Source organism: Mastomys coucha, unplaced genomic scaffold (genome assembly GCF_008632895.1).
Source record: "Mastomys coucha isolate ucsf_1 unplaced genomic scaffold, UCSF_Mcou_1 pScaffold2, whole genome shotgun sequence".
In the NCBI taxonomy this organism is placed as follows: Eukaryota; Metazoa; Chordata; class Mammalia; order Rodentia; family Muridae; genus Mastomys; species Mastomys coucha.
In genome coordinates, this window is record NW_022196902.1 from 7,049,951 (window position 1) to 7,068,819 (window position 18,869).

Genomic DNA, 18,869 nt, shown 5'->3' on the forward strand with positions numbered 1-18,869 from the left:
TCTCACACACACACACACACACACACACACACACACACACACAGGACCAAAATGAAAATTATTCATATTTTAAATGAATAAAAAGCCCTGTCACATGATACCATATGAATAATAATGGGGGTTTACATTAAGTAAAATAAATAGTCTTTCAACTGGACACAGAATGATAAATACTCTTGTACACGAAATTTAATGTGGTCAAATATATAGAAACAGACAGTGGCTGCCAATGGGGGCGAATGAAAGGAAGGTGGGGAGAAAGATTACAATGTCTATTCTGCAAGGTTAACAAGGTGACTTAATAGCAATGAACTACAAACATGCTGAAGTTAAACGTTTGTAACAGGGTAACTTGTTAGCACACATCAATCATATAGGCAGGCACTATATGCCTGCCTATACACTAGTAAGCTTCACTATGATTAACAATATATGTAAATATGAAAATATCATATTGTTCACCTTAAATAAGTGTTTTTCTTTCCACTCTTGTTATTTTGTGTCTGTGTTCTTGTGCTTACTCTGGAATTTTTTTCACTCATTCAGTAATCACTGAGCACTTACAGTGTCAGCTGCTGTGTGAGGTGTTTGAAATATCTGAGAGAATGGTCATCCTTGAATTCAAAGAACTTACAAGGATAAAAGAATGTGTGGGTCAGGGATGGAGAGATGGCTAAGTGGTTGAGAACAACTTGCAGCTCTTCCAAAAGACCTCAATTTGATTTCTAACACTCAAGCACCAGGGGATCTCATGCACCCTTGACCTCCATGCGCGTTGAATGTATGTGGTGTACATATATACATACAGGCAAAATACTGACACACACATAACAAAAAACCTTAAATGAAGAATGAATGGCTATGTATATGTTTGTGTGTGTGTGTGTGTGTGTGTGTGTGTGTGTGTGTGTCTGTGTATGTGTGTTTAAAAACCTACTGAGGGTTTGCTTAAAATAGGACATGATTTGTATTTAATCTTTCAGAATATGGTCATGAATTATCTTGGATAATTTTGTATGTAGCAAACAAGGGGAGATAATCTCCATATAAATTTCCTCTCTAACACTTTTTGACTTTCAGTATTTGCATTGTGTCTCAGTAATTTACATTTCTCCTCACATGATAGCTGGTGACTGTTGAGTAGGGTAGAATAGAGATCAATTTAGGCACTCACAATAGTGTGCTTCCCAGAAGGACAGCTGAGATAAGGCAATCTGGATAGCTGCCTAGATTCATAAATCATGGTCCTTAACCAATTCATATCTCACTGAAATCTCTGACCTGCCAAAATTGGGTTTGTCTTTCTACATGAATAATTTATATTTTCTGGAATGTAATTGGGAATGGTTTAGTGGAAAGGCCAATTACCAGCAATGTTATTTTGGGTAACTGACTTAACCTTCTGAGGTACACCTCCATTTCTCCAATAGGAAGGGACTGGATACTACAGTTGAAGTAATTTCACAATTCTGTGGTTTTATGAGCCTGAGTATTTACCACCATACTTTTGATGACTGCTCAATTTTTGAGATTTATTGACAATTGTTTGTTTGGTACCAGTAGTTTCTTGTTCTAAGACTGGAATGGAAGGTCCTGTTTCCCATCATTCTGGGGAGTTTGTATTTTGAATATTCCTAGACTGTCTGATTTCTACTTTCATAACACATGCAACTCTTCCATTTTAGATTCCTCATGATTATAATCAAAGTCCAAGGGAAAATGCAGAAGACTCAAGTCGATACCTCTTTCCTACTAGTGCTGTTATTTAACTATCTTTGTTGACTCTTTAGTTTTTGTTTCTCCATCTTTCAAATGGATAAGGCAACTCTTATCAGAGATGCTATTATTAGAGTTGTGAATTATGTACTGCCTTGAATGGTATCTGTCAGATATATACTTGGTTTCTCAATAAACAACACTTCAACTACACTTTTGGAGGTGATTTTTTTATTCTATCAAGCTTAGCAGGAATTATGCCAAGTAGTCTTGAGATCTCTGTCCTTGGAAATGGATTAATGGGTATGATGGGAGGGAGTGAATTCTTTAGAGGGTGGGTCTGGGATGACAAGGACACATCTCTGCCCTTCTTTCTGTCTCAGGCATACTTGCTTGGCTTTTCTGCCATGTTACAGCATAGGATGTAGGCCCTTGCCTGATGCCAGATTCATTCTTTTAAACTACCAAGCTTGCTGTATTATGAGCTAAATACATTGTAGTTTAGGTAATTTGTGGCACATTGGTCTACTCTGGCACACACAGAGAAGGCACACAGATGGATGATTGGCGCACAGAGCTGGAAGCAATGAGGCAAGAGCGATTTCATCACGCTGCTCTGGGTGCTTCACAGTTTAAAAACTACAAATTGTTTTCTTTTGGGGTTTTCCTAGTAATAGCTTTGGACAGTGGTTAACCAAAGTTAACAGAAACTGTGAGAAATAAAGCCTCCAAAGCAGGAAGTGATGGACTCTGTCATAGCAATGGAAAACGAGGACTGTAACTGATGCTTACTTATTTTTTTCAGTATTTTTTATCTTAAATAGTTAATGTATAGGCTCTGGAGTTAGAACTTTTCATTATAGACATATTTATTTCTACGAAGAGGTCAACTGGGCAGCTGCTATATCCTTTGTTAATGGGGGGTTTATTGAAGCACTGTTATATTTACTTATTTATATATTTTCTCTTATTGTTCTTTGGTATAAAATAAGAGCTAAATCTTTGTGAAAGCAGTTAAGTCGTCCATGAGGGTATAGTACCTACCCTGTGGACCATAAACCAAAGACTTGTAGGCCTTTCAGAGTAAGTAGTGCTCTAGAAGCTGAACTTAGGACTTTAAAAAAAAATCTTTCTTACCTTTTCTAGTAATGATGTCAATATTTTTCCTCTTCTTGTTTAAACAGACAGAATATATTTTAGTAGTTGTTTTAATATATTCTCTGCTTTCATGTTTTTTATCACTAGGTCTGTTTCTCGTGATTGATTTTTATCATTATTAATTATGTGTTGTAGCTTTTAATAAACCTGGTGACTTTTAACTGATTGCCTGACTTTGCAAATTTTATTTTGTTGGTTGTTAAACTTTATAGTCTCCTCTTAAATATGATTATAATTTGTTCTGGCATGCAGCTATATTTATTAGATTCTGATGAATAGCTTTGAGGCTTGGTGTAAACACTGTTAAGGTAGGTTTAGATTTGCTTTTAGTGTAGGAAAATTTAGAATCACAATTAAAGTAAAATTCTACCGAGGATAGTCACACATGAATCAGGGATGGTGATAAATCCTGAGACTTACACAGCTAATGCAATTCAATCAGTTTCAAATACCATAGTGTGTACTTACTGTGAACCAGCTAAGATGACCATATCACAAGATGATTTAATCTTATGGGCACACTGTTATATGAATGGCCCATAATTGACCCAAATGTAGTTTTCAGTGCATGAATGTATTCTGCAAAGCACAACCTGAATTATGAGGTATTTCCGTTCTGAGAATACAAACTGTCTCAGGGCATAAACTGCTTTTAGTTCTTTGTGTTTCAAATATTTTTTTGTTTTTATTTTGGGGAAAGGACATTTATACTTAGCAACCTAGACTTCTGTAAGTTTGTAATCTTCCTGTGGCTTCCCTGAGTGTCAGGACAATAGGCATTTACCATTATGTCTGTCTGTCTGTCTGTCTGTCTGCATGTTAGTGGGAGTTAGAACCTAGACCAGTTCTTTCTTAGGTTTTGGGTAGCTTTTTTTTTTTTTGTCATATATGAGACCAGCCCTCAGCAGAAGCTTCAAGTAGACCTGTTTGCAGGGCTCAATAATTCCTCCTGCTTAATTGCTACTCCTACAATACTAATTTTGGCAAACCAGGTAGGTATCATTCCATTCCTCTAAATCGACTAGTGCTTTCTCAGTTCATGGAGATGCCTAGACTCTGCTAGGGTTTCCTGTTCCTGAAAGAGCTTGGAAACAGATGGACAGAAGCGGATGTATTCACAGTTTGCTTGTTTGTTTCTTCTCTTTTAGTGAAGTTCTGCACTGTTTATTTTACAAGGACTTAGAATCTTTTGCAGTGATTGTAACAGAAGGTTGTTGTTGGTAGTGTAATATCCTAGTTTTGAAAGCAAAACACCCATCTATAGCACTACAATTCTCCCTAAACAGAGAACCCTTCAAATTGATTTTGTGGTTCTAAGTATTCTAACAAATTGAGATTGTTGAACATGCGATCACAGGACAAAAATAATAAAAATTTAAAATATCTGTTATAGAACATGTGAGAACTAGAACTAAAATGAGGAATTTAACAGAGGTCCATATGTGAAGGGTTATATGGTCAGTATTATGCCAAGCTATGGATTTTTTTTAAAAAAAGATCAAATTCTTTCTAGTTCTGAGTGTTATTGATTGTCTATTTTGGTAAGTACTATTGTTTTTTTCTTTAAGAAGGAATGGAGATTTTATTGGAGGACCAGTACACAGATATTTCAGTTACTTCATGATTAGAATTTTACTATGTTTATTTCAGTATACTTGCTGTTTTTGCAGGGGTGTGGCATGAGTGTGCTATAGGGCATGCATGAAGGTTAGAAGACAATTGGCAGAAGTTGATTCCCTATTTCCACCATGTGAATCCTGAGTATTGAGCACAGATTACTGTTTAGTATGTTCTCCATTGTATTATATAAAATTAACCCCTCACTTAGGGAATGCTAAGCTGACATACAAGACAGCTGATTTCCTGTACTTCAATATCTATTTCCCAATTGTACTGAAAACATTGTATTCTACTTATTCCCGAGTTTCAGCTTATAACTTGTAACAGGAAAAATTGTCTGATGTACCTCCTAGGGCTTCTGTAAGATTACATGAGATATTCTGTGTGAAGTGTTTAGTTTCATATGTGAACATAAGTACCAGATTAGTAAAGAAATACTATTGTTGATTTCTTGTGATCACTACTTGAAAGTTGGTAATTTGCCAATGTGACTTGGAAATTAAAGAATTCAAGTACCTGTTATATCTAGAGTTTTTGGTTTTCTTTGTCCAGCAAAACCAGAAAAAATTATCAGGCTATCACCATCTGGATCATTTCTCAGTATTAGTCAGCAGCAACCAATAACCCAAACCTACTAAGATAACACTATGCTATGAGGACAACTTGGTCCAAGTGTGGTGAACGGTAAAAGTCCTCCACTTCCACACTACCCCACTACTTCTAGGGATATTGTCTAGTGATAGGGACAGCTACATCTTTTCCTGAGCATAGCTATTTTTCAAGGAATTGTTATGCTAGTTTATATTCCTCCCCAGAAGTGGCTTGTGTCATTAATGGGCTGATGCAGTCCTAGTATAGTTCAGAACAGTTCAAAACAATGCTTAAGGGCTATCCAAACACCAGAGATCCTCTTTTTATTGTCCAAGATTCCAGTGCCAACCTTGTCATAAATGTTTCTTCCTTTGACCAGTCTTCCCCAATTCATTCTCATCCAATTCTTGAGAGGACTGTTCAATAAATATTCTGTACACATCCGCATCTCAAAGTATGTTCATATGGAGGTAAATTTAAGACATGTTTGGATTAGTCAGTTTTTCTTCACTTTACAAATATCTGTGAGAGCCAGTTTTTAATGTTTATTTAGGTTCATTGTAAATGTTAGTACGCAATCAATGATGGTTCCATTGCCCTGTGTGGATGGTGAGGCAGCACATTCTAGAGGTATTATGTAGCAAAACAAAATTGCAGTTGAAAGAGGTTGAGAGGCAGGTTGAAGAAGTCCTGTTATCCCCATCAAGGCCATGATGCTAGTGACTTGATGACCTGCCAGTAGGTCCCAATTATTCTAGGCTTTGCCACCTCCTCTTCAGTGCCACACTGGGGATTCAACCATCCAAACCATGTTACACAAGAAGCATGGGTATGGCATGCTCAAGAGAGAGGAGGTACCACACTCTGAATGTATGCATCCTCTGCTTAGTTCTCTATAAAACTTGATACAATCTTTCCGTTTAGAACAACAGTTGTTGAGCAGTTGCTGAAACAGTTGATCTGTCCTCTTGTCCCTGTTGCTTAACTACAGCCTTTACCATCTTAATGAGTCTGTAAATATTTTGTACTTTTACTTCAAGTGATATTCATAATGCCAATGTTCCTGAATACTTTTACATCTGCTGACTCAGGGCTATAAGACAGAGAAAGACCATAAGCATATGTAGACAGAAGGGCAAGTGTGAGGATGACATATTCAGAATCCATAGCTAGCAGCTCAAGGCTGTGGAGGGGCTTACCCTTTAGAAGAGGGACCATTTCTAGTCTCTCAGATCCATGTCATCGTCTATGACTCTGATCACTGAGAATATTTCATATAATTCAGAAAGTCTTGAGAAGTGGACACTTTAGTCCATTTTGACCTAGAGGTACTTAAGCCTGAAGGAACATAAGAAGAAAATTGTCCACTGTTATCTTGATAATCTGTCTTGAATATAAACTTGATCTTGGGGAGCTTTTATCTTAAGCAATCCCAAGTTACCCTTGGCACATGAAGAATTTTGATCCTAAGGTAGATTTTGATACATGAACAGTATCTTTAAAAGTACATAAGAACTGCAAATTAGCGAAAGCTGAAGACATATTTGAGTTGGAGTATTAAGTGTTCTTCCCAGCATGGTTAGATTTTTCTCATTATCATTTCAAATCATTGTAATAACCAAAAAGCTATTGAGGTTATGGTGTCTTCGCTGGATCACTTAGACTAATTGATAAGGAAACCACATTTCTCCTTGTGTCAAATAATAAAATTTTAAATATGTGAATGTTCAATTTGTTTTTCATTGACAAACTAAATATCTGTAGAAATATATATATATATGTGTGTGTGTGTGTGTATATATATATATATATATATATATATATATGATGGCCAATGTAAAATTATTTACTACAAGTCAAACTTAAGTGCCTACACTTAATGTTTCCCCTTTGTCAGTGTTTGTATCTGACTTAGATTCAATTTTCATCAATGTAGATTTTATATGCCATCATTGGTGTTATTATGCTATTGATTTGTTGTCATTTTCAAATGTCACACTTAATGAGAGACTGTAAATGCTGCCTGCTTTAGTGTAGAGAAAAGTAATGATTGCTTCGAGCTTAAAAAAACATTATTCTGTAATGACTCAATATTTGGAAATACGGAATCATATTTTGAATTCCTGAGATACAATGCATGCCTTCAATTTATGATATGCTTCTATCATTGAACTTTATTTCATGTAAGCAGTCTTGTATGTGCATATGCTTCAGATTACAGAATGAAAATCTCATACTAAGTTGTTGGGCTATCATGTGATCTGCTCCTTATTCTTTTGTAACATGTTACTAGGGAAAATCCACCTTAAATATTCATGAAGTCGAGACACATTTAACATTTTGAAAGCTGATTAATGCTTTTCTCTGTTATGAACACTTAATTTATGCAATATTTTTGCTCTCTTGTAAGAAAAATTTAGCATCAAATTTTCTATGCATTTCTACTCATTATGCATTAGAAATGTGCTAATTTTTCTTTATAATATTAATAGAGATCTTCTGATGTAGATGTATAGGAGTCGATAGGATATGGAGCCATATGTGTGATGATTATATTAATGTTCTATTTACTATAATTGTTTGAGATTTCTGAGTCATATAGGCTAAAAGAATTAAAAGCATCTCATACTCTCTCACAGTTTTAGAATGAACAGTTTTCCCAGATTTATTCATCAGAAATACTTCTTAAGATGCAGTTAAAGGTTCTGTAAGTATCCTATAGTGACTTATTCATAGCAAACTTTGTTGTATATAAAATGAATAGAAACCAATCCCATAATTTGTGCTTGTAATTTGGATCCAAACAATTTAGGATATGAGTTTATGTGCAGCAAGTTTCTAATAGCAATGTTACTATATAAAATATGCACATGCATATGTGATTCATTCATTTATGAGGTGGAAGGTTGCTAACAATGTTAATCATAATGATGCTGGTAGAAGTTAATAACTAGTAAAAAGCCATTATGGTAAAGACAATGATAACTTTCAAAGACTATTTAGATAAAATTTATGATAATAGTAAGCTGAAAGATTATTTATGCCAATGAACTTGTTACAGTAAAATATAACTCTAAACTATTAGTGAAAGCATGAATGGGCAAGAAATTAAAAAAAAAGTGTTCTAATGTTACTTGTCTAAATAGGTCTCATTAATTGCCAAATAATGTAGAGGGACCTTGACCAAAAATAAGAGCCTAATGGAATGAATTGCTTAGAATTGGTCCACAGAGCAGTTTGGAATCAAATGCTGTCTCTAACACAGCATTGGAGATTTGTCTAGAGTAGTAACATTTCAAAATGCAAGAACATCATCAACCTTGTAAATGTTGAAGCTATTTCTCAGTCAATGAATGGTCTTAAGTTATTTGTCTTTCCTGAAAGAGTGTGGGAATAGGACCACTTTCTGGCATTTATTTGAGTTCAAATGAGACTTTACTAACTACATATTCCCTTAGGGCCAAATGTTCCACAAGAAGTTTTCTGTGAGTAAATTCAATAAGCACTTATGTCTAGATGTGTGTTTTAATGGATGAATATTCTTGTAAAACTAAGGGTACAAAGAGAATTATTAAAGCTAGTTCTTTCACCAACAAAGTGGCTTATCATGCAAAGGTGCCAAACTTGATGACCTGAATTAGATCTCCAGAACCCACATAGTGAAAGGACTCCCACAAGTTTTCCTCAGACCTCCATGAGCTTTCGCTGGCCAGTCTGGGCCTTCCTCAACCCATGTGGGGAACAGGGTCCTAGTCAGGTAGACAAGGCATTGGCAAAGAAATAACAGAAACAGACACAAGGGAGTGCTGTAACTGAATGCAATTTGTACAAAGTAGAAATCAGGCTTATATAGTATACAGAAAACAGGGCAAACTACAAAATTCACACAGGCAGGAGATGGCTACATCAAGGTCAGTAAAATGAAACAGCCAGGTGCAAGGCAGACTACGAGCAGTGGTGTCTTTCTTCTTGGGCTAGGTTGTCCTGGCATCCCCAAGATAAACTCTCAGGGTCTGTCTGAGGCAAGTAGCTGAAGGTCGTATTCTAGCATTCTTTGGCTGTAATATAAATAATTAGTGATGGGAGCCCTACAACTTCTAGCTTCTCACTGGCAGTAAAATAGTTTTTCTTTCTGTGTGAGATTACTCTGATAATAAGTGCCTAACTGCTGTTTCTGACTCTTGAGATGCCCTGTCTGGTAAGACAGTTTCTAGTAAAAATTCCCAGCTAATTACAACTAGGAAATCTAATAGGTTTATTGAAGCACTGTGAAGGCCAGGAAATAATGTTCAATGTCAGTGTTAGCTATAACAAAATATTTTTTAGGGCACCTTTATGCCTGAATAAAGAAAGCATGCGGATCTCTCCACAGACTTAGCAGAGATCAATCTGGAACATGTCTGAGTTAGGAGATATCCACAACTGACTGAAATCCCCAGGAGACAAACTCCCTTTGGAGTCATAATGTCTCTTATCCATGATCAGGTTTTAATCCTGATACTGTAGACCTACTGGGGTAGACAAGTGTATGCAGCACGGGCGTGTGTGTGTGTGTGTGTGTGTGTGTGTGTGTGTGTGTGCACCCACAGAGTAAATCAATTAATAAATGTAGACTGTTACCTCCATAACTAACTTTATTAATTGATCACTTAATAATTTGAGTTAAAAGCAGATCTTTCTTTCTGAATGTTTGGAATATTTGAAATACAATGCCACTTCATGTTTTTGTATAAGTTGGGGGAAAAAAAATCCCAGAACACTTTAGTTGGTAGAAATATCCAAGAGCCACACAGCATAGGGAGCAAACATCTCTGAATGGACCAGGGAAAAGTACCCTTTAAAACATGAAAAACAGGGAAAAGCACCCTTTAAAACATGAAAAACTCTTTTAAAATACACATATAATTTTTGGTTGACATATAGTACTTCAGCAGTGTAACATTTGCATACAAAATATAATAATCACATTATGTTCAGTTTCTGCCACTAAAACAAAAATCTCTCAGATGAGAAATTTAGAAGAAAAAAAATAGCTTCTTTGGTTGTTGTTGTTCATAGCTTGGGCCATTGAAGCCTGTGAACCATTTAATTGTATGCACTGTTAATGTACCATTAAAATTGTCTTTTGTTTTGCTTCTCATTCTCAAGAACGTTTTCTAGTTTTCTCCCTGTAGTCTCTGGCATTTAGTCCAACATGTGTAAAGATACAAATATACGTTTGAACTTGAAAGCTCACTGATACCCATTTATCAGCTTGGTAACTGTTAAGCACTGCTCAGACTACAATTTCTCAGCTACTGTGTTGTTTTCTTTTGTTACTGACATCAACAAGACGTATAGCTATCTGATCATCACACTTTCTTATATATGTGTTACAATATCCAGAAATTGAAATACCACAGTGTACTCAATGAATCCAGAGGGTACAGGTAAATACAATGAAGGATGAAGGAAACATTCTTATTAATAAACTCAGTTTGATTTAGTGGTGGAAGATTTTAAGAAATTTATTTGTATGGTTTATCATTCCCATTCTATCGAGAACAATTTTCATTGTTTGAGAGACAATTTTTGATAAAAGACCAGATTATTCACTAAAATGCCTGGATCATGTAGTTATCAGTAAGGAGAGAAAGAAAAAGGGTGAGAGAGATGATTACAGTCCCAAAGGGAAAAGGTCATGGCCCTGACCAGTGGAAACTGTCCTCAAGGAACAAGACAATTTATTTTTCCACCTGGGCTCATTCAAATTCCTGTCTTCTGTGACTGGACCATGCAGGTTATAAGCAGTGGACCAAATTCCTATCGGCCCTTTAACCTCCTCAGAGAACTTTGTGGCTGTGCATATTGGCTTTGAGGGGAACTTCCTATTTCATAATTGAGATCTCCATGCTAGAAACCTCTGGGGAATTGAGAAGGGTGGCATTGGTGAGAGAATGCAGCAGGATTGGACCACAGGGTGATTTCTATTACACAGGACAGTACACACTGTGGAGAGAGGGCTTGAAACCAGTATTTTGAGTATGTTTATATTTGCAGGTATGAAAGCCTCCATGTGTAGAGGTAGCATTGTAGACAATTATCTTTTATGTTTATGGAAATCCTTTCAGTGTTTACATATATGTAACTTTCAAATTTGGTAAATCTGCTTGTTATACTTGTGTATTTTAGGTAAGAAAAAAAATACAAGGTGGCTCTTCAAACTGATGTTCCATTTGTGTTATCAGTGTGTTGTTAATAAGACATATGGAGTTATTTGGTTACTTTTTTTTTCATACTGTCTGATGATAATTAAACAAGGTTTAGAGAGGGATGGTGAAAACGTGTTTATTTATGTGGAATTTCAAACTAGCTCCTTTGTGCTGTGACATTCACCAGTACTTAAAAATGAATGGCTGGGATGACATTCTGGCCACAGAACAGTTCCATTGCCCTTCTTTTGTTCCATTGATTTGGTTGTTTTGATTTTAGTCTTGTTTCTGAGATTTAGGAAAGGAAACCAGCACTCAGTAGATGGCGCTAATGAGACACACACTATTGAATTGTCAAATACTTCTGCCAGTAATCTATTTGCTAGTTAAATTATGAAATTCAGCAATAAGGATGCAGAGGGTGTAGACAGATCAGCCACATTGTCTCTCATTTGGAGAATTCTTTTTTTTTTTTAAGATTTATTTATTTATTCTATGTAAGTACACTGTACGCATGATTGTGAGCCACCATGTGGTTACTGGGATTTGAACTCAGGACCTCTGGAAGAGCAGTCGGTGCTCTTACTCACTGAGCCATCTCTCTAGCCCATCATTTGGGGAATTCTTACAGTGTAGCAAGGGATTTTAGTGATCTATCTGATTCACGATATTTATGGAATTTGAAGGTGATGCTTATTCTTTTTTGCCTATTTCATATTTGGAGAAAATAAAAACAATAACCATTTTCTTTTGCTGAAAATAAGAGTTACTTTTTTTTTTAACCTATGACAAGATCCTTGTGGTCATGCATTGCAAGAGGGGAAAACTCAACTGTATGGATGACTTCTCTAATTATTTCAAATGAGAGTCACGGCAGCTACGAGAAGGAAATTGTCATCTTGTTTGTCTTTGAGGCATGAGTGCTCCAAGTTGGAAAATGGACTCTCTCAATTTCACTGTACGTTCAGAACAAAAATCAGATGTAGAGTGAGCATTCAGTGGATTTACTAAAACAAGAAAATATTAGTTAATGTTAATGGACTTTACTTATGTTGTCTGTTTGAGAATTAAACTTCAAAACAGCATTTTTTTTTTTTCTGGAAGGTACCCGACTATTACTGAGAAAGGTAACAAGGAGACCACAACAAGGAGAGCTGTGTTTTAAATGAGGACTAGGAGTCATTTATTGGGTCCACACTAGTTTGTGATAGCTGAAGCTATAGTTTCACGCAAGTTACATCAAAACTGGCATTTCTCTTATCCTAAGATTTTCACTTTTCCATATTATTTGGACAAGAGTCAGTCTCATCCAGTTCTGTGCTCTGGTTTGAACAAATATATCCATTCTCCTTTTCTTTGCTTCTATTTGAAACACGTGGTTGGATAAAATTATTTTATGTTCTTTTGTTTTGGGATGAAATGTCCTATAGATATCTGTTAAATCCATCTGGTTGATAACTTGTTAGTTTCACTGTGTTGCTGTTTAGTTTCTGTTCCCATGATCTGTCCATTGCTGAGAGTAGGGTGTTGAAGTCTCACACTATTATTGTGTGAGTTGCATTGTGTGCTTTGAGCTTTAGTAAAGTTTCTTTTATGTGTGTGGGTGTCCTTGCATTTGGAACATAGATGTCCAGAATTGAGAGTGCATGTTGGTAGTTTTTTCCTTTGATGAGTATGAAGTGTCCTTCCTTATCTTTTTTGATAACTTTTGATGAATGTTGATTTTATTAGATTCAGAATGGCTACTCTACCTTGTTTCTTGGGACCATTTGCTCAGAAATTTTTTTCCCAGTCTTTTAATCTGTGGTAGTGTCTGTCTTTGACACTGAGCTCTGTTTCCTGTATGCAGCAAAATGCTAGGTCCTGTTTATGTATCCAGTCTGTTAGTCTATGTCTTTTTATTGGAGAATTGAGACCATTGATGTTAAGAGATATTAAGGAAGAGTGATTGTTGCTTCCTGTTATTTTTGTTATTGGAGGTGGAATTAGGAATTATGTTTGTGTGGCTATCTTCTTTTGCATTTGTTGAAAGAAGAGTACTTTCTTGCTTTGTCTAAGGTGTAGTTTCCCTCCTTGTATTGGAGTTTTCCATCTATTATTCTTTGTAGGTCTGGATTTGTGGAGTGATATTGTGTAAATTTGGCTTTGTGATGGAATATCCTGGTTTCCCCATCTATGGTAATTGAGAGTTTTGCTGGGTATAATAGCATGGGCAGACATTTGTGTTTTCTTAGGGTCTGTATGACATCTGCCCAGTATCTTCTAGCTTTCCTACTCTCTGGTGAGACTCACACACCTGTGGTCACTTGATCTTTGACGAAGAAGCTAAAACCATGAAGTGGAAAAAAGAACATTTTCAGCGCATGGTGCTGGTTCAACTGGCAGTCAACATGGAGAAGAATGCAAATTCATCCATTCTTGTCTCATTGTACAAAGCTCAAGTCCAAGTGGAACAAGGACCTCCACCTAAAAACAGATACACTGAAACTAATAGAAGAGAAAGTGGGGGAAGAGCCTTGAACACATGGGCACAAGGGAAATTTTCCTGAACTGAACACCAGTAGCTTATACTCTAAGATCAAGAATCGACAAATGGGACCTCATAAAATTGCAAAGCTTCTGTAAGGCAAAGGACACTGTTAATAGGACAAATGGCAACCAACAGATTGGGAAAAGATCTTTACCAATCCCATATCTGATAGAGGGCTAATATCCAATATATACAAAGAACTCAAGACGTTAGACTCCAGAGAATCAAAAATCCTAGTAAAAAATGGGGAACAGAACTAAACAGAGGATTCTCAGCTGAAAAATATCAAATGGCTGAGAAGCACCTAAAAAAAAATGTTCACTATGCTTAGTCATTAGGAAAAATTCAAATCAAAACAACCCTGAGATTCCACCTCACACCAGTCAGAATGGCTAAGATAAAAAACTCAGGTGACAGCAAATGCTGGTGAGGATAAAGAGGAACATTCCTTCACTACTGGTTGGATTGCTAGCTGGAACAACCACTCTGAAAATCGGTCTAGCAGTTCGTCAGAAAATTGGACATACTACTACCTGAGGACCCAGCTATACCACTCCTGGGCATATACCCAGAAGATGTTCCAACATGTAATAAGGACACATGCTCCATTATGTTCACAGCAGCCCTATTTATAATAGCCAGAAGCTGGAAAAAACCCAGATGTCCCTCAACAGAGGAATGGATGCAGAAAATGTGGTACATTTACACAATGGAATACAATTCAGCTATTAAAAACAATGATTTCATGAAATTCATATGCAAATGGATGGTTCTAGAAAATATCATCCTGAGTGAGGTAACTCAGTCACAAAAGACTCCACATGGTATGTACTCATTGATAAGTGGGTATTAGGCAAAGAGCGTGGAATACCCATGATACAACCCACAGACCACAAGACACTCAAGAGGAAGGAAGAACAAAGAATGGATGCTTCAGTCCTACTTAGAAGGGGGAACAATCAAGAGAAGTAGAGGGTGGGAGGGACATGGGAGGAAGAGAAGAGGGGGAGGGAAAAAAGAGGGGAAGAATCAGGTATGGGAGGAGATAAATGAGATGTACAGGGGGTCAGGAAAATGAACTGAGGTATGTAGCAATTGGGGATGAGAAACTGGGTGTAGCAACCAGAAAGTCCCAGATGCCAGGAAAGCAAGAGCCTCCCAGGACCCCATGGGGTTGACATTAGCTGAAATACTCCATAAAGGGGAGGGAGGACCTGTTGAGACCATATCCAGAGGTTAGGCATAGCCCTCCGGGTTGAGGGATGGGGCCACCCACCCATCTCCAAATTTTTAACCCAGAATTGCTCTTGTATAAAGGAAATACAGGGACAGTGGAACAGCTACTGAAGAAAAGGCTGTCCAGAGACTGCCCCATCCCACATGCAGACACCAAACCCACACACTATTGTGAATGCCAAGAAGTGCAGGAGCCTGATACAGCTGTCTCCTGAGAGGCTCTGCCAGATCCTGACCAATACAGATGTGGATTCTTGAAGCCAACCATCAGACTGAGCACAAAGGACCTCAATGGAGGAATTAGGGAAAGGACTGAAGGAGGTGAAGGGGCCTTATCTGGAAACAATGGAAGGGGGACCCTCGGTCCTCTCAAGGCTTGATGCCCCAGTGTAGAGGAATGCTAGGGCTGTGAGACGGGAGTGAGTGGGTGGGTAGGGGAGCAACCTCATAGAAGTAGAGTAAGGGGGATGTGATAGGGAGTTTCTGGAGGGGAAATTGGGAAAGGGTTTAACATTTGAAATGTAAATAAATAAAATATCAAATTTTTAAAAAAAGAAAAAACTATTTTGTAATGGCTCCCTGATATTACTAGTCCTTAAGTAACAACCTGGTTGATTTTCATAAATAATATTAATAGTAAGCTCAATATAATAATATAGCTAAAGCAACTTGTACTGACTGGTTTTGTGTGTCAACGAGACACGGGCTGGAGTTATCATAGAGAAAGAAGCTTCAGTTGGGAAAGTGCCTCCATAAGATCCAGCTGTGGGGCATTTTCTCAATTAGTGATCAAAGGAGGAGGGCCCCTTGTGGGTGGTGCCATCTTTGGGCTGGTAGTCTTGGGTTCTATAAGAGAGCAGGCTGAGCAAGCCAGGAGAAGCAAGCCAGTAAGGAACATCTCTCCATGGCCTCTGTGTCAGCTCCTGCTTCCTGACCTACTTCCTCTGGTGATGAACAGCCATGTGGAAGTATAAGCTGAATAAACCCTTTCCTCCCCAACTTGCTTCTTGGTCATGATAGTTGTGCAGGAATAGAAACCCTGACTAAGACACAACTTTTTACTTTAAGATATGTTTTATTTGACAAAAACTTTGACTGTTGAATTTCTTACTTTTTTCTAACCATAATGATCTCTTTTCAAGTACCTGTTTTAGTTGTATTTATCAGTACATGTCAAAGGTCACACCTCAGTGAATTCAAGTCTCCTGTGTTTCATGAGCATTGTTATGGACACATCCATCATTTTATAGAATTAAAATAAAATTTTCCCAAAGGAAGGATCTTTCAAGATAACCCATCAATTCTCTCTTCCTCCTCCTTTTCCTTCCTTCTCTTTCTTCTCCTCTTCCCCTCCTCCTCTTCCCCTTCCTTCTTTCCTTCCTCCCTCCCTCCCTTCCTTTCTTTTTTCCTTTCTTCTTTTCTCTCCTTTTTATCCTTTTATCTTTTGAAACAGTTTCTCTTTGTAACCTTGGCTCTCCTGGAACTTGCTGTGTAGACCAGGCTGGCTTTGAACTCACAAAGTTCCACCTGCTTCTGCCTTCCAAGCTGAGATTAAAGGCAGATGCTACCATGCTAGGCTAACCCATCCCCTTCATATGGGGCTTAGCTAAAAAACAATTTATGTTTCCTATTTCTATTAGTTCAATATTATTCATGTATTATTTTGAACTTATGGGTCAGAGTTGTCAAGGATATTAATATGGAATCCATTCCTTACTTAGAAAATTCCATAATAGAAGGTTCAATAGATTTTTCTATAAATGGGTTTGGAAGGTAAACATTGTAAGCTGAAGAGGAAGGTGTCCTCCTCCACTCCCTCCTGACTTTGCTTCTTAGAAACCTTATGGATACATGGGTATATACTACTCCATTCAGCCACTTGAAGTATATGTTTAATAGTTTTTACTCTGTCCACTGAGTTTTGCAACCACCACCACAATCAATTTTGAAGCATTTTTGTCTTGCCCCAAGGAAACATCACTGTAGCAGGAAATGTAAAAAAAAAAAAAAAAAAAAAAAAAACACAATCCACACTATCACTGGCAAGGCACTGGAGGGCCTTCTTCTCTTCTTTAGCAGACTCTCTGACCCAGAGAATTACTTGAAATCTCTCCACCCGACTTGCTAAGTTCCAACTAGAAGGTTGCTACCATGCCAGCCCCACGCTTCCAAATTACCACAGCCTTTTGGGGTGCACTTCTTGCAAACTTACGTTTTGCCACTGTACCTTTGTCTCTGGAACCCAGTTGAGTTACCCCATGAAGGAAAACACCACACAAACTTAGTTCAGAATCAACAGGTAACTCAATTGCTGGGCGTAACAACTAGCATTCTAATCTTGTAAGCCCCATTAAATATAAATCCTCTGGTGGCGAATCCGCCAGGATTTGCCATCTAAATCGGGGGCCACTGCTGTCCCCATCCAAAAGCCCACCTCTCTTTCTATCTCTCACCTCTCTGTTCCTCTCCCTGACCAGGAAGTCCTCCCAACTTCTCGCCCAGTGATTGGTCCCCTGAAATCTTTATTCATAAGGTGAAGGTTCTGCCACATTTCACCTTTTCTGCCCAATAAAAATGAAATTTTTCTCTCCAATATAAGCTGAGTATAACTATTACCATTCTGTAATTTACAAAGTACAAGATAGCCCTAACACCCAGTCAATCATTTTTTTCGACTAAAAAGGAACACTCTGTCACCTATCCTAACTTAAAAGACTTACAATTCTACACCTGGCTTATGTCCTAGTTTTAGATTGTATTCCATCTGAAAACTATCCTCTCAAATCTTTATCATCTTTCTCAATGCTAAACAGCTTGGACTAGCTATCAGTCTTCAACCTCACCAGAAATCCAAGAATGACTAATATTACCTGAAAATATGTGAAGCACAAAATACAGCTTCAAAAACTTAGGCAGTTTATAGAGACTGCTGGCTACCTGGAAAGTCCCTTATACTTCAAAACATTGGACCATCAGTCTTCAGCCCCTGGCCCACGATCATCTGAAAGACTTTTTTAATGCGGAATTTTGAAGGACTGATTACTCTCTCTTAGCAGAGATTGTCAGTGGACTATTGCACATAGTGTGTTCTTTTTCTGGACAGTATTTTGTCTGTAGATGAATTGAGGCAATTGTTGCCTAATAGCTGTCTCACCACAACAGGAGCAACTCCATTTATGCTCTATTTCTTCTTTGAATCTAATAAAGGCGTGCTGTCAGGTGTAGACAGGTCTCTAGTCAAATGATCTTTAATAAAGAAATGTCTATCAACGTCATATTCTGTGAACTTCTGATGCCTTTGAAGACTAACAATCTATGCAAAGCATCTCTGAACTGTTAAGCCTTGACTATTCTCAGCTATTTCTAATTGAAATATCTAAAAACACCCTTTTAATTTAACTCAGAACCATGAATTTGCTATCTGGCCCTTAACTCATATTCCTTAATCATCTAAAAACAGTTTATAATAGCAGTTATAGAAAGACTGGTTCTAAGCCTTGTATTATTAAATGTATTGTGTAGGCCCAATGCCTATATGAGAGTAACAATATTAATCCCAATTTTATATCAATAAGAAATACATACCAATAAAAACTTTAAATTTGTATCAAATTCTGTACTAATGTAAGAGATTATAACTTCAACTTTGTATCAATTATAAAGATTTCTTCTAGATGATATTATGGCTATACAATCAACTCTAGCTATTTCCTCCTTGTTCAAAATATGACCACTTCAAAATTCCCCAGAAAGACAACTAGAATAACCACATCTAGACCTCCAAGTCCAGGGAAATGACTCTTTTTTTTTTTTTTTTTTTTTTTTTT

General features: G+C 37.2%; 1 protein-coding gene across 7 annotated transcripts in view; it reads left to right on the top strand.

The window, feature by feature from the left end:
* Positions 1–18,869, top strand: part of Nmbr (neuromedin B receptor) — a 63,491-nt gene that overhangs the window by 14,547 nt on the left and 30,075 nt on the right. The window contains exon 2 of one of the 7 annotated variants that reach the window (XM_031380474.1): positions 7,725–7,792. The exons of the other annotated variants lie outside the window; for them this stretch is intronic. The gene's annotated coding sequence lies outside the window, so the exon portion shown is untranslated. The remainder of the gene's footprint in view (positions 1–7,724; positions 7,793–18,869) is intronic. 7 annotated transcript variants of the gene reach the window in all.